Raw genomic sequence first — 13,165 nt, forward strand, 5'->3', positions numbered from 1 at the left:
TTAAGAACTCCACTGAAAGTTTACACAGAAAAATGAGCCAACATGAAGATAGAATTTCAGATATAGAAGGCAGAATTAGTGATGAGGAAAAGAAAAATTACTGAAAAATAGTAAGGGACCACAAGAAATCACTTCAGCACTACTAGATAAAAAAAAAGAATAAGATAAGACTGATTGGAGTCAATGAAGAAACAGGAGAGACAGCGAACAACATTAAAAAAAATTGTTCACAGAAGTAATAACAGAAAACTTGCCATGCAGGGAAAAGAACTTGAGATACAGATAAGTGAGGCCTATAGAGCTCCAACTAGCCATGATCAAAAAGATTAAAAATCTACACATAGGCATATAATAGTTAAGATTCCAGAAACCCAACAGAACTATAAGCACTTAGAGAAAAGAAACAAATCACATACAAAGGAAAGACCATCAGAATCACAGCAGACTTTTTAACACTAACCCTCAAGGCAAGAAGAGCTAGGAGTGACATATTTCAAGCCCTGAAGGAAAACAGCCTCCAACCCAGACTGATGTACCCTGCAAAACTATCTTTCAAAATTGATGGAGAAATAAGATGCTTTCATGACAAAGAGAACCTAAGGAACTTCATGAATACCAAACCAGCACTCCAAAAATATGTAGACAATATCCTAGGAAAAGAAAATGAGGATCACAACCCCAGGAAGCCCATCAGAATGAATCTATCAGGCATGACAAGAAATTAAATGCAAAGGGGGAGAATCCAACAAAAAGAAAAAGTCATGACAAGGATAAGTCAATACATATCAGTTGTAGCCATCAATGGCTCAATTCACCAATCAAAAGAAATAGACTGGCAGAATGGACCAAGAAGCAACATCCACCAATTTGCTACCTATAAGAAACACACTAAATTCAAAAAGAAACTCATAGACTGAAAGTTAAAGGGTGGAACGCAATACTCCACCACCACCACCAAAAAAAAAGCAGGAGTAGCTATCTTCTTTGCAGAATCAAGTGGATTTCAAACCAACACTGATTAAGAGGAAAAAGGAAAGGGAAAAAATCCATGAGGAAGAGATGACAATCATAAATATGTATGCACCAAACACTAGTGCACCCAACTATATAAAACAAAACGGGCATGAAAAATCAAATCAGCACTAATAAAGTTTTTGTAAATAGGGAAGGGTGGGGGGTTAAGGGAGGGAAGGGTATGGAGAAAAAATGAGAAGCAAGACCTGTCATGTAAAGGTACAAGATCCCAATGATAAATGTAACTATACTGTATATGTAAAAAGTACCAATAAACTCAATGAGGAAAAAAATTTAAAAAATAAATAAAACTGTAAAGCAGATAGAAAACATAATGATGCATAGGAAGATGTTGAAAAGTTGTTCTTTTGAAAGTCATTGTTACTATGTCTTATTAATTCTCTGTCACTCCTATTTATTATGATGTGGTGGTTGAGACTGATAGTAAAATCCTACTACTTTAAGAGTAAAAAAAAAATAGTAGTGGGGGACCTCAATACCCCACTGACACAAATAGATAGATCCATGAGACAGAAAATAAATGAAATACTACAACTCAAACTCTCCAACCAATGAACTTAACTGATGTTTATAGTGTTCCACCCCACAAAATCAGAATACACATTCTTTTCAGCTGCACGTGGATTGTTCATCAAAATAGATCAACTAGGCACTCACAGAACATGTTTAAGTAAGTGCAAAGGAATTAAAGTTATCCCCTGTATATTATCAGAACATAGTGTGATGAAATTGGAGACCAATAGCAAAAGAAATGCAATAATTTCATAAACACATGCAAATTGACCACACACTTCTGAATAGCCAATGGGTCACAGAGGAAATTAAAGTAGAAATCAGAAAGTTTCTACAATTAAATGACAATGTCAATATTGGATTCTGTGGGACACAATGAAAGCAGTCTTACAAGGGAAATTCACAGCAATGAATACTCATATTAGGAAAATAGAGCAAGCTCAAATAAACAACCTGATGATTAATGTCAAACTCCTAGAAAAAGAAGAGCAGGACAAACCCAAAGCTCATACAAAGGAAATTATAAAGATCAGAGCATAAATTAATGTAATGGAGACTAAGAGAATTACACAAAAAAATTCAATGAAGCAAAGTGTTGCTTCTTTGAAAGAATAAACAAAATTGACAAACTCTTAACCAACGTTATCAAAAAAAGAAAAGAAAAGACCCAAATTGAAGCAATTAGGAATGAAAAGGGTGAAATTACAATGGACCCCGAAGAAATCCAGATGATCATCCATACCTACTTTGAGAGTCTACAGAGTGGTGCAAACACTGTGGAAATCAGTAAGGAGCTACCTCATAGAAGTAGGATTGGAAGTCCCATTTGAACCAGCTATTTCCCTGCTGGGTATCTTCCCAAAAGAATTGAAAGAATCATGCCACAGTGATATATGCTCACTCATGTTCATAGCAGCACAGTTTGTAATAGCTAAAACATGGAAACAGCCTAATTGACGGTCAAGTAGAGAATGGATAAAGAAAATGTGTTTTCAATAAAATGGCGTACTACTCAGCCAGATGATAGATTAGAGGCATTTATAGCTAAATGGAAGCACATTAAGGCAACTCTCTTAAGTGAAATAAATAGGACACACGTGTATAAATACCAAGTAGTTTCTCTAGTGTGAGAAACTGAAAGTGTAAATAAAGATGAAAATGTATAATAGGTAATGTGAAATAGGAAGAAAAGGTGCAAAGGGGAAGGGGAGTGGGGAGGGGAAAGGGAAATGGAATTAATATGAGAAATTTTAATAATGGAAAAAAACTTTGTAATTGGGAAGAGGTTGAAGGGAGGGAAGGGGAAAAATAAGAATCAAGATACATTATGTAAAGGTACACATCTCTAATGATGAATGTCATTATATTGTATAACTAAAATGTACCAATAAAATTAATTTTCTAAAAGACTATTCTAATAGTCTTTAGAATATTGGAAGGAGGTGTGGGTAGTGGAAGGAAACAAGGGTTTATTCACTCTACCTTCTATAAAGGATACTACATTTCAAAATGCCCCCACAATTTTTTGCCTTTGATATCTTTGAGAATGACAAAGGAGTATCTAGGAACAATACTGTTACAGGATGAATTGTGTCTCTTTTAAACTTTCTATGTTGAAGAGCTTACCTCAGTACCTCAGAATGTAACTACATTAGACATTAGTCCTTTAAAGAGCTGATTAATTTAAAATGAGATCTTTAGAGCCAAGTGAAATCCAATCTGACAGGTGTCTTATAAGAAAAGAAAATTTGAACTCCACCAGGGAAAGACCCAACCAAAAAAGAGAACTACAGGCCAATCTCCTTAATGAATATAGATGCAAAAATCCTTAATAAGATACTAGCAAACAGAATACAGAGGGTCATCAAGAAGATCATACACCCTGACCAAGTCGGATTTATTCCAGGGATGCAAGGATGGTTCAACATATGTATGTCAATAAATGTAATACACTATATTAACAGAGTCAAAGATAAAAACCATATGATCATCTCGATAAATGCAGAAAAAGCATTTGATGAAATTCAACACCCATTCATGATAAAAATAAACACTGCAAAAAATTGGAATAGATGGTCTATATCTCAGTTTAATAAAGGCTAACATCATATTTAAAAACAGAAAACCTTCCAGTTAAAATCAGGAACAAGACAAGAATGCCCACTATCACCACTCCTCCTCAATATAGTTCTGGAAACATTAGCCACAGCAATTAGACAAGAGAAAGAAATTAAAGCAATAAAGACAGGAAAGGAAGAAGTTAAACTGTCATTATTTGCTAACAATATGATACTCTATTTTGAAGATCCAAAAAATTCCACCAAAAGACTTCTAGACATAATTGATACTTTCAGCAGAGTAGCCGGATACAAGGTCAACACTCCAACCTCAATAGCCTTCTTGTACACAAATAACAGATTCACTGAGAAAGAAATTAGGGAAACAATTCCTTTTACAATAACATCCTCAAAAAAATGAAGTATCTGGGAATCAACCTAATGAGGGAAGCAAAGACCTCTATACTGAAAACTGCAGCACTCTGAAAAAAGAGATCAAAGAGGATATAAGAAAATGGAAAGATATCCCCCACTCCTGGGTAGGAAGAATCAACATAGTGAAAATGGCCATACTACCAAAACTGCTATACAGATTCAATGCAATGCCAATTGAAATTTCAACAATATATTTCAGAGAATTAGAGAAAATAATAAAAAAATTCATTGGGAACCTGGAATAGCAAAAGCAATTCTAATCAATGAGACATACAGTGTATAATAATTCCCAACTTGAAACTATACTGCAAAGTCACTGTGATAAGAACAGCATGTACTGGCAAAGAAAAAGACCTGAGGATCAGTGGAATAGATTGGAAGACACAGAAACAACTCAAGATGTACTCAGCTACCTCATCTTTGACAGAGGAGCCAACCATTCTTACTGGAGGAAATATAGCCTCTTTAATAAATGGTGTTGGAAAAACTGGATTTCAGCCTGCAAAAGATTAAAACTAGACCCTCGCCAACAAAAAAAAAAAAAAAAAAAAAGAAAAAAAAAAAAAAAAAAAAAAAAAAAAAAAAAAAAAAAAAAAAAAAAAAAAAAAAAAAAAAACACTAAACTTGCTGGAAGATAAGTTAGGCAGGACTCTTGAAGACGTTGGCATAGGAAAAGACTTTATGAACAGATCCTCAGTAGCCCAGGAACTAGCAGAAAGAATCAACAGCTGGGATTGAATCTTATTAAAAAGCTTCTGAACTGCAAAAGAAACCACCAACAGATCTAAGAGACAACCTACAATGTGGGAAAAATTTTTACCAGCTGCTCCTCAGACAAAGGACTATTATCTATAATATATAAAGAACTCAAAAAAAATCAGACCCCCCCAAATATAAAGACCTGATTTAAAATGGGCACCTGAAATGAACAGACATTTCTCAGACAAAGAAGTAAAAGCAACAAGTAAATATATGAAAAAATGTTCCACATCACTGGTAGTTCAAGAGATGCAGTCAGACATTTCTTAGAAAAAGAAGTAAAGGCAGCAAATAAATATATGAAAAAATGTTCCACATCACTGGTCATTCGAGAGATGCAGATGGAGATTCTACCTCACCCCAGAAAGAATGGCTGCTATAAAGCTATCAACCAATAACAAATGTTGGTGGGGTTGTGGGGAGAAAGGAACTCTTCTCCATTGTTGGTGGGAGTGCAGACTGGTGCAACCACTATGGAAATCAATATGAAGATGCCTCAAAGAACTAGGATTAGAGGTTCCATTTGACCCAGCCATCCCTCTTCTGGGTATCTTTCCAAAAGAATTAAAAGAATCATACCACAGTGTGATATATGCACACCCATCTTTATAGTGGCACAATTTGTAATAGCTAAAACTTGGAAACAGCCCATTTACCCATCAGTTGGAGACTGGATAAAGAAGATGTGGTTTGTCTATAAAATGGAGTACTACTCAGCCATAAAAAATGAGTAACTAGAGTCACTCATAGGAAAATGGATGCATATTGAGGTCATACTCTTACATGAAAAAAATAAGTCACACGTGTAAATATCAAATAGTTTTTCTGGTGTGAAAAACTATAATTGTAAATAAGATCCTAATGGTGTAGTAAATTGTAAGAAAAAGGCTAAAGGTGTAAGGGAAGTGGGAAGGGTAGGAGAAAGGAAATAAGGGAAAAGAAACAAATATGAGAAATTGAAAAAATGGAAATAAAATTTTTGTAAATAGGGAAGGGAGGAGGGAGTGAAGGGAGGGCAAGGTATGGAAAAAAATGAGAACCAAGATCTGTCGTGTAAATGTACAAATTCCCAATAATGAATGTAACTGTACTGTATACTTAAAATGTACCAATAAACTCAATGAGAAGAAAAAATAAATAAATTAACTTAACTCTTTAGGGGGAAGGAGACTTTACTATTTAAACATAAGTTAAATTTACCCTAATATGATGAAGCTCAAGATTCATGGCCCCTCTGAGATCCTGAGAAGGTTCCTAGCAAGTCATTCTCAGAGTAACGTGTTTCTTTAAAATTTGAGAATGGTGGTGTGGTCTTTTTAGACCAAGTTTTTTATTTTGTTGCATTTCTCCTACTGTTAGGTGGAGTTGTAATGGCCATGGCATCCATGTAAAGGTTTGGATAAACTGACTTGGGTTTAATTTTGGCCTAGTAAGATGTATTTGTCTGATTCATATTCATTTATGTTAACAGCTAAGTTCCTGCTATATGTTCTGGTTTAGGGATGGCTCTAAGAATTGCTCTACCTGTACTAAGGTACAGTATTAAGGTACACCATACTAATTTTGTAACTAAAGTCTCATTGCACTTTGAATGTGTTCATTGGTGCCAGAACCAAAAGGATGAAGGTTAAGGTAGAGAAATAAGATTTAAATATATCAAGATATATTTAAGTCTGGAAATTCTTCTAAATATAGAAAAATTAAACGGAGGTTTTCCAAAAACTAATAATAACCCATAATTTATATGCAATCTTCAGAAATTGATAAGAAAATTAGTCAAAAGAAACTAATCAAAACTTCTAAGTTATTAATATCAAAAACCAAATTTTGAACAACTGTGATACAGAAATGACTGAGTTATTCACTAGAGAAAATGTAACAAAACTTTTGTCATATGAAGAAGCAGTTGAAGATTATGCAGACAATAAAGATTTCTTAGTGAATTCAGTAAAAGATAGAAATATTTCCATGCAATTGCAGTATAAGCAGGCAGGAGTTTCTAGTGTATGGGCTTTGAGTCATTGGCGGTCCTCACCCCTGAAAAGGTGGAGTTGGGGGCAGGTAAGAAAACTGGATTTAAGGGCTGGAGGATTTTTCCGGAGGCTGCTCCACTGACCACAGAATATGAGGCCATTTCTTCTGTTCAGTTAGTCTTCTTATTTTATCTTTATTAAATTTATTGTACATATTAGGTATACAATAGTTATATTCATCATTGGGATCTTGTACCTATACATGACTTATCAGGTTCTTATTTTTCCCCATTCCCTAGCCCTCCCCTCAGCCCTTCCACCTTTCCCTGTTTACAGACATTGTTTCTGTTTTTCCTTTTCACAAATGTTTTATTTTCCATTTTTACCTTTCCCCTACCCCTCCAATTTCCTCTACTCTTTAAGACCTTTCTTCCTATTACACAATAACAAATATACATTTTAATCCTTATTTACACTTTTACTTTTTCACACCAGAGAAACTATTCAGTATTTACACATGTGTAACTTATTAATTTCACTTAAGGATACAGCCTCAATGAGCATCCACTTAGCTAAAAATTCTCTCTAGTTTCACATTCTTAATGGCTGAGTAGTATTACATTTTATTTTTTAAAATCTTCTTTGTCCAGTCTCCACTTGATGGGCAATTGGGCTGTTTCCAAGTTTTAGCTATTACAAACTGTGTTGCTATAAACATGGGTGAGCATATATCACTGTGGTATGATTCTTTCAATTCTTTTGGGAAGATACCCAGCAGGGGAATAGCTGGGTCAAATGGGACTTCCAATCCTAGTTCTTTGAGGTTTCTTCATATTGATTTCCATAGTGGTTTCACCAGTTTCCATAGTGGTTTTGCCAACAGTGAAGAAGGGTTCCTTTCACGCCACAACCCCAACAGCATTTGTTATTGGTTGATTTCTTGACAGCAGCCATTCTTTCGGGGGTGAGGTGGAATCTCAGCATTGTTTCTTCCGCATCTCTTGAATGACCAGTGATGTCAAACTTTTTTTTTCAGCTTTAATTGAGTTTATCGGTACATTTTATGGATATAGTACAGTTACATTCATTATTGGGATCTTGTACCTCTACATGACAAGTCTTGATTCTCATTTTTTCCCCTTACCTCTGCCTTCCCTTCACCCCTCCCCATCTACAAACACTTTATTTTCATCTTTTCGTTATCTCACATTTTTTTCTTTTCCCCTTTTACCCTTCCCCTATCCATCCCACCTTCCCTACACCTTTAGCTCCTTTCTTCCCATTTCTAAATGTCAGTAATCTTATTAGGATCTTATGTATTATTGCAGATTATTCACACCAGAGAAACTATTCGGTATTTACACATGTGTGACTTATTTATTTCACTTAGGAGTATATCTTCAATATGTATCCATTTTCCTATGAATGAATCTATTTTCTCATTCTTTATGGCTGAGTAATATTCCATTTTATAGAAAAACCACATCTTCTTTATCCAGTTTCCAACGGATGGGCAAATGGGCTGTTTCCAAGTTTTAGCTATTACAAACTGTGCCGCTATAAACATGGGTGCACATACTTCTCTGTGATATGATTCTTTTGATTTCTCTGGCAGTGAAGAAGCTTTTTAAAAATATGAGATCCCACTTGAGTATATCCTTAATATGCATCCCAATAACATATCATGTGTGTAGAGGTTCCAATATCATACAAACTGTAAATTTTTAACAATTAAGAGTTACTAATCAAGAAAAGCACTTATACTAACATTAGATTACTTTAATTTAGTACCAGAGCACTTAGCCTGTCATCAAATTATGTTAACAAGGCTCATTCACAGCTTTGATGTGAATAAATGACACATACTGTAACTTACAAACAACTTTACTCCATATGTTGTCTGTCACATAACAACTTCTGAATGACTTGAGGAAGGTCCCACATGTTTTCAAATGAAAAAAGGAACAAGATAAGAAAATGGACAAAATAGAAATAAAGCAAAGCCTTACCTGTCTGAACAAGCAACTTTTCAGTTTTATGTCAGGCATAATAGAATATTCTGATAGGACTATAATTATTATATATTGTACTTATTTTGTGTATCTCATTAACACAATTATTTATCTTATGTCCTGAAAGGATGAAGTTAAACATAATTAGAATAGATCTTCCAATCTTCCTAAAATATCTGTATTTTTTTGTGTGAATTTTGAGAAATAGTGTCGGGATAAATGTTATTAAACCTAAATAAAATTGTCCCATTCAATTGTCCTTGCACTGATCATGATCAAGATTTAAGATTAACACTTTATATTTAAATTCAACCATTAGAAATGATTATTTTGTCTGTTTTGCTAGAGGATTCATTGAGGCAAAATTTAAATTTTCCGAGACTTCTTATGATGTTAAAATATTACCTATTCTTCTCCTCAAAGTAGAAACTATTTAATAGAAAGCAATAGTGTCTTATTTGGAAAATGAAAAAGAAAATAAACTGCTGTGTCATGTCAGCATTTCTCTGTGTACAGTTTGAGGAATAGGAACACCAGCATTACTGACAATTTGATAAAAATGGAAATTCTCAGTCCCTGCCCTAAACCTACAGAGTCAAAGACTCACAAAATGGGATCTTGGCTTTGCTCTATCCACTTTTCATCTCCACTGAGCTTGTTGAAGCATACTTATCAGTTCAAGCATTTTTCCAGCCTCTTTGGCATCATCAGTGATTTGCTAAGATCATATTAGCTATACACAGCCAACCAAAGAATCATAACAGGGAGGCACAGGGCAAGGACACAAGGGAGAAGTGGAGAATTGGGACGACTTCTGCAAACTACTACAACATGCTTAACGTTTATAGTAGTCAACTAATGATCCATTCAAGACAGCCAGATATCTTTGGCCCACCTTAATTATGTCATCTCCTTTGGCTTGGTTTTTGCTAGGTTAAAATAAAAGCCAGTATTTATCTTATTTTTTTTAAATCTGCCTTTGACAAAACACCAAGAAGGAATGATTTTTATTAAATCTAAATCAACTATTCTTGCCTGAAAAAGGATCACAGATCCTTGAGAAGAGGTCCCAGCCTACTACAGTCATCCCCAGAGCATACTTTGGGAACCAGTGATGAAACTGATAAATTTTAATGTGTTTTTACAAAGATTAATCTCTGCTTTATACAATTCTATTAAATATAAAATCTGTCAAATATATTAAATATTGATGATGCTTTTCAAAATGAAGTTTATAAAAGCATATAGACAGGCATCACTCTTTAAAGTAAATCTTTGGCATCATCATAAAATACATACCTACATTTATTCACACCTGAAATTTATAAGGCCTGTTGGCTTTTCTCCACTGTCTTTACCTACAGTTTATGCTCTTTTCTTACAGGTTCTTATAGTTTATTCATTTTTTTCATCTAATCACAACAGTAAAGGTGCTTTTGTTTCCATACTGGTATTTGACAAGGTACAGATTAGTAAAGAGAACCCTAAGGGATAAGGAGAAGGTTTGATTGAACACAAAGTGTTGTAGCCTTTCAGTTGCTCTTAGCTTTGGGGCAAATAGCTTTTTCATGGAAATTTAACTCATTTTGTTTGAAGATTGCCTAGCAATACCACATGTCAATGGTATTAACCTCAAATCAGCTGGGCATGGTGTCATATGCTTGTAATCTCAGCTACTAAGGAGGTTGAGGCAGGAGGATCTTGAGCCTGGAGGCCAGCCTAAGCAATTTATCCAGACCCTGTCTCAAAAAAAAAAATGGGGTCGAGGGGGTGGAGCGAGCTAGGGATGTAGGATGCCCCAGGTTTAATCCTAAATTGTGTGTGTGTGTGTGCGCTTGCGCGGGTGGACACATACACACAAATCAAATGTAAATATACTTTTATTTGAAAGAACAAGTTTAAATTCAAAATCCATTTCCCAAAGTTTTACATAAATCCATGCCAAAAATTGGATACCTGCTATTAATAGTATTTTGTCCCAGTATAACCTGTATCTCAACAAACTTAAATATCAACAATGTTCAATCCAGCATCCACACCTATTGTTGTCTCAACCATAGTTTCAGACATGTTGCACCTTAAAAACCTCAAGCCCCCAAATGAATGTCAGATGATTCAAGGTACACTTACCTAGTCCCTAACGTGAGGGTGGAGTATGGACCTAAGCCTTCTTTCCCAGATCAGAACGTTTTCCAATTCCTTTAAAATAAATAAATATATATATATATCTTGAAGATATCTCCCTATTTTCACAAAACAAACACGCGAAACTAAAAGGTTATTTGCATCTAGGAGGTTGAAAACCAAAGGTCAAAAGAAAAAGCGAGCAAAAGAACATGCCTAGCACACTATAGCCCACAGAGGACCAAGCTCCCAGGCAAAGCTCCGGAGTTTGAGACGGGAGAGAGCCTGTGTTGCAGCCTCCAGACTGTGGGCGGCGCTGTGGCGAACTCCGAGTCGGGTGCGCTCGGCCGCTCTCTCCTTTGGCGGCGGCGGCGAGATGGATTCTTAGAGTCGCTGTGAAGAGGTGGTGACCCTGGGAGGTGAGCAGCGGTGGCCGGTTTCGGGTGGAGGGGTACTTGTCTGGGAGCGGGCAGGGCCGCTTCCTGACCCTCCTCACTCCCCGGGGCCGCGGACTGTGGGACGTTTGCTAGTGCAGCCTGAACTTGCCACACCCGGCCCTCTGACCCCGCCGCCACGCCTTGAGGTCTCTGCCCCACGGAGCCCATTTCCGGGCCCCTGACGCGCCAGGCGCTTGGCTTGCTGGTCGGGGCCGCGTCTGTGGGCACCCCCGTCCCCCACGCCAAGAACCCGCCCATTTCGTGCAGTTCTCTGTCCCACACGTTTAGGGCAACATGGTTTTGTAATTTTCCACGAGATGCCCGTTTTCTTTTTTTAACTGTGCCGACAGTCAATGCTTTCTCAGTCCTGTAGCGCACTGTCAGGAACTGAATTGACTGCACTTTCTTCTGGAGGTTTCAAGTGCACCTGGCTCTGAGTAGGCCCTTAGTAGTCAACAGCAGAATAGGTACCACAGCATTGAGGTGAAGCCAAATACGACTGTTCAAGCCTCAGATTGTCTGCAAGGCATTGGCACACTCTTTCTTCTTTTTTTCAGATACAGAAAATTGAAGAGATGGAAGGAAAGATACTTTTAAAAATTATATTTTACATTTAAAGCAGCAATAGGACCAATTTTTTAAACTTAAGAGTTTACAAATGTTATGTTTCACAATCTTGTAATAGCATAAATGCAAAGTCCTTTCCTCAGTTTAGGTATGACTGGATGAGGTAGTGGAATAGGAAGGAGTGAGCTGGAAAGTGGGAGACCTGGATTGTCCCACTCTTCTGGCAAAGACACAATCTCTTTGAGTCTAGATTCCTTTAAAGGAGAGTAGAAGGCTTGAACTGGATAGTGAAGACAACACGTTACCATTTTCTGAACATCTATCCTTTATCTTAATCTACACATATTTAATGCACATTTGTATGCAGTAGATAGTATTACTGCTTTTATAAAGGTGGTAACTGAGAATCATAGCAGTAGAAATAGTGAGGTAGGGATTTGAGGCTGTGCTAGATTTACTTAAGTCATAAAGTCCTTTGATTCTATCCCAAACCTGTTTATGCTAACTTAAATTATTTTAGGGTGTTCTGCTCCAGGCTTCAAGTGTTAAAATATCATGTTATATAAAACTAAAATAATGGGTGTATTTAAGCTCTTCTTAAAATATTTTGTCTATTTTATAATCTGCTGAATCTTTTATGAGTATTTGATTATTGATGTTTCCTACTTGTTAACATTCTGTGATTTCTGATAATTTTGTTTTGACTTGTCTTTTATTTCTAAAATGTATATTTGAAAATGGAAATTCTCCCTCCAAAGTAATTCTTACACTTTCTATATCTTCATGCAATTTTCATGTACAATATTACTGTATGTGAATACTTGTGCCAATTTAATGCTTGTGAATTATTTAATGTCAGTTACCACATACTTTCTGGATTGTCCCCCCAGAGCAAGAATTTTACTAAAGTAAGGAAAATCATTCAAAATGACCATGTCTAGGACTATCTGGTATAGCTTCTCATATTGGTAATATTATTTCTGGGAGAGTGTGGGGAGGCACAGTCTGGTGCTTTAAGATATAAATACAGGGAGTTGTGTAAAGGGACAGTTCATCTTTGCTTCTGTTTCCCATTGCATTTCCCTTCCCTTCACAGGAAGATGGACAGAAGAAAAAGGTAAAAGCTATTTTACCAGGGAAGGGCATATGAAATAAATGTAGCTTAATATGGATCTTTTTCATAAACAAGTATGAAAAATTCTCTCTTTATGTATATGTATATATAGAGAGAGGGAGACAGAGAGACAGAGCAT

General features: G+C 36.0%; 1 protein-coding gene across 2 annotated transcripts in view; it reads left to right on the plus strand.

Annotated features, from left to right (window-relative positions):
* Smim8 (small integral membrane protein 8) overlaps positions 1 to 13,165 on the plus strand; it is a 32,026-nt gene that overhangs the window by 9,855 nt on the left and 9,006 nt on the right. Inside the window, exon 1 of one of the 2 annotated variants that reach the window (XM_010633282.3) lies at positions 11,251 to 11,327. The exons of the other annotated variant lie outside the window; for it this stretch is intronic. The gene's annotated coding sequence lies outside the window, so the exon portion shown is untranslated. Of the gene's footprint in view, positions 1 to 11,250; positions 11,328 to 13,165 lie in introns of those variants that run through there. 2 annotated transcript variants of the gene reach the window in all.

This window comes from Fukomys damarensis, unplaced genomic scaffold (genome assembly GCF_012274545.1).
Source record: "Fukomys damarensis isolate Sample0158 unplaced genomic scaffold, DMR_v1.0_HiC HiC_scaffold_14, whole genome shotgun sequence".
Lineage (NCBI taxonomy): Eukaryota > Metazoa > Chordata > Mammalia > Rodentia > Bathyergidae > Fukomys > Fukomys damarensis.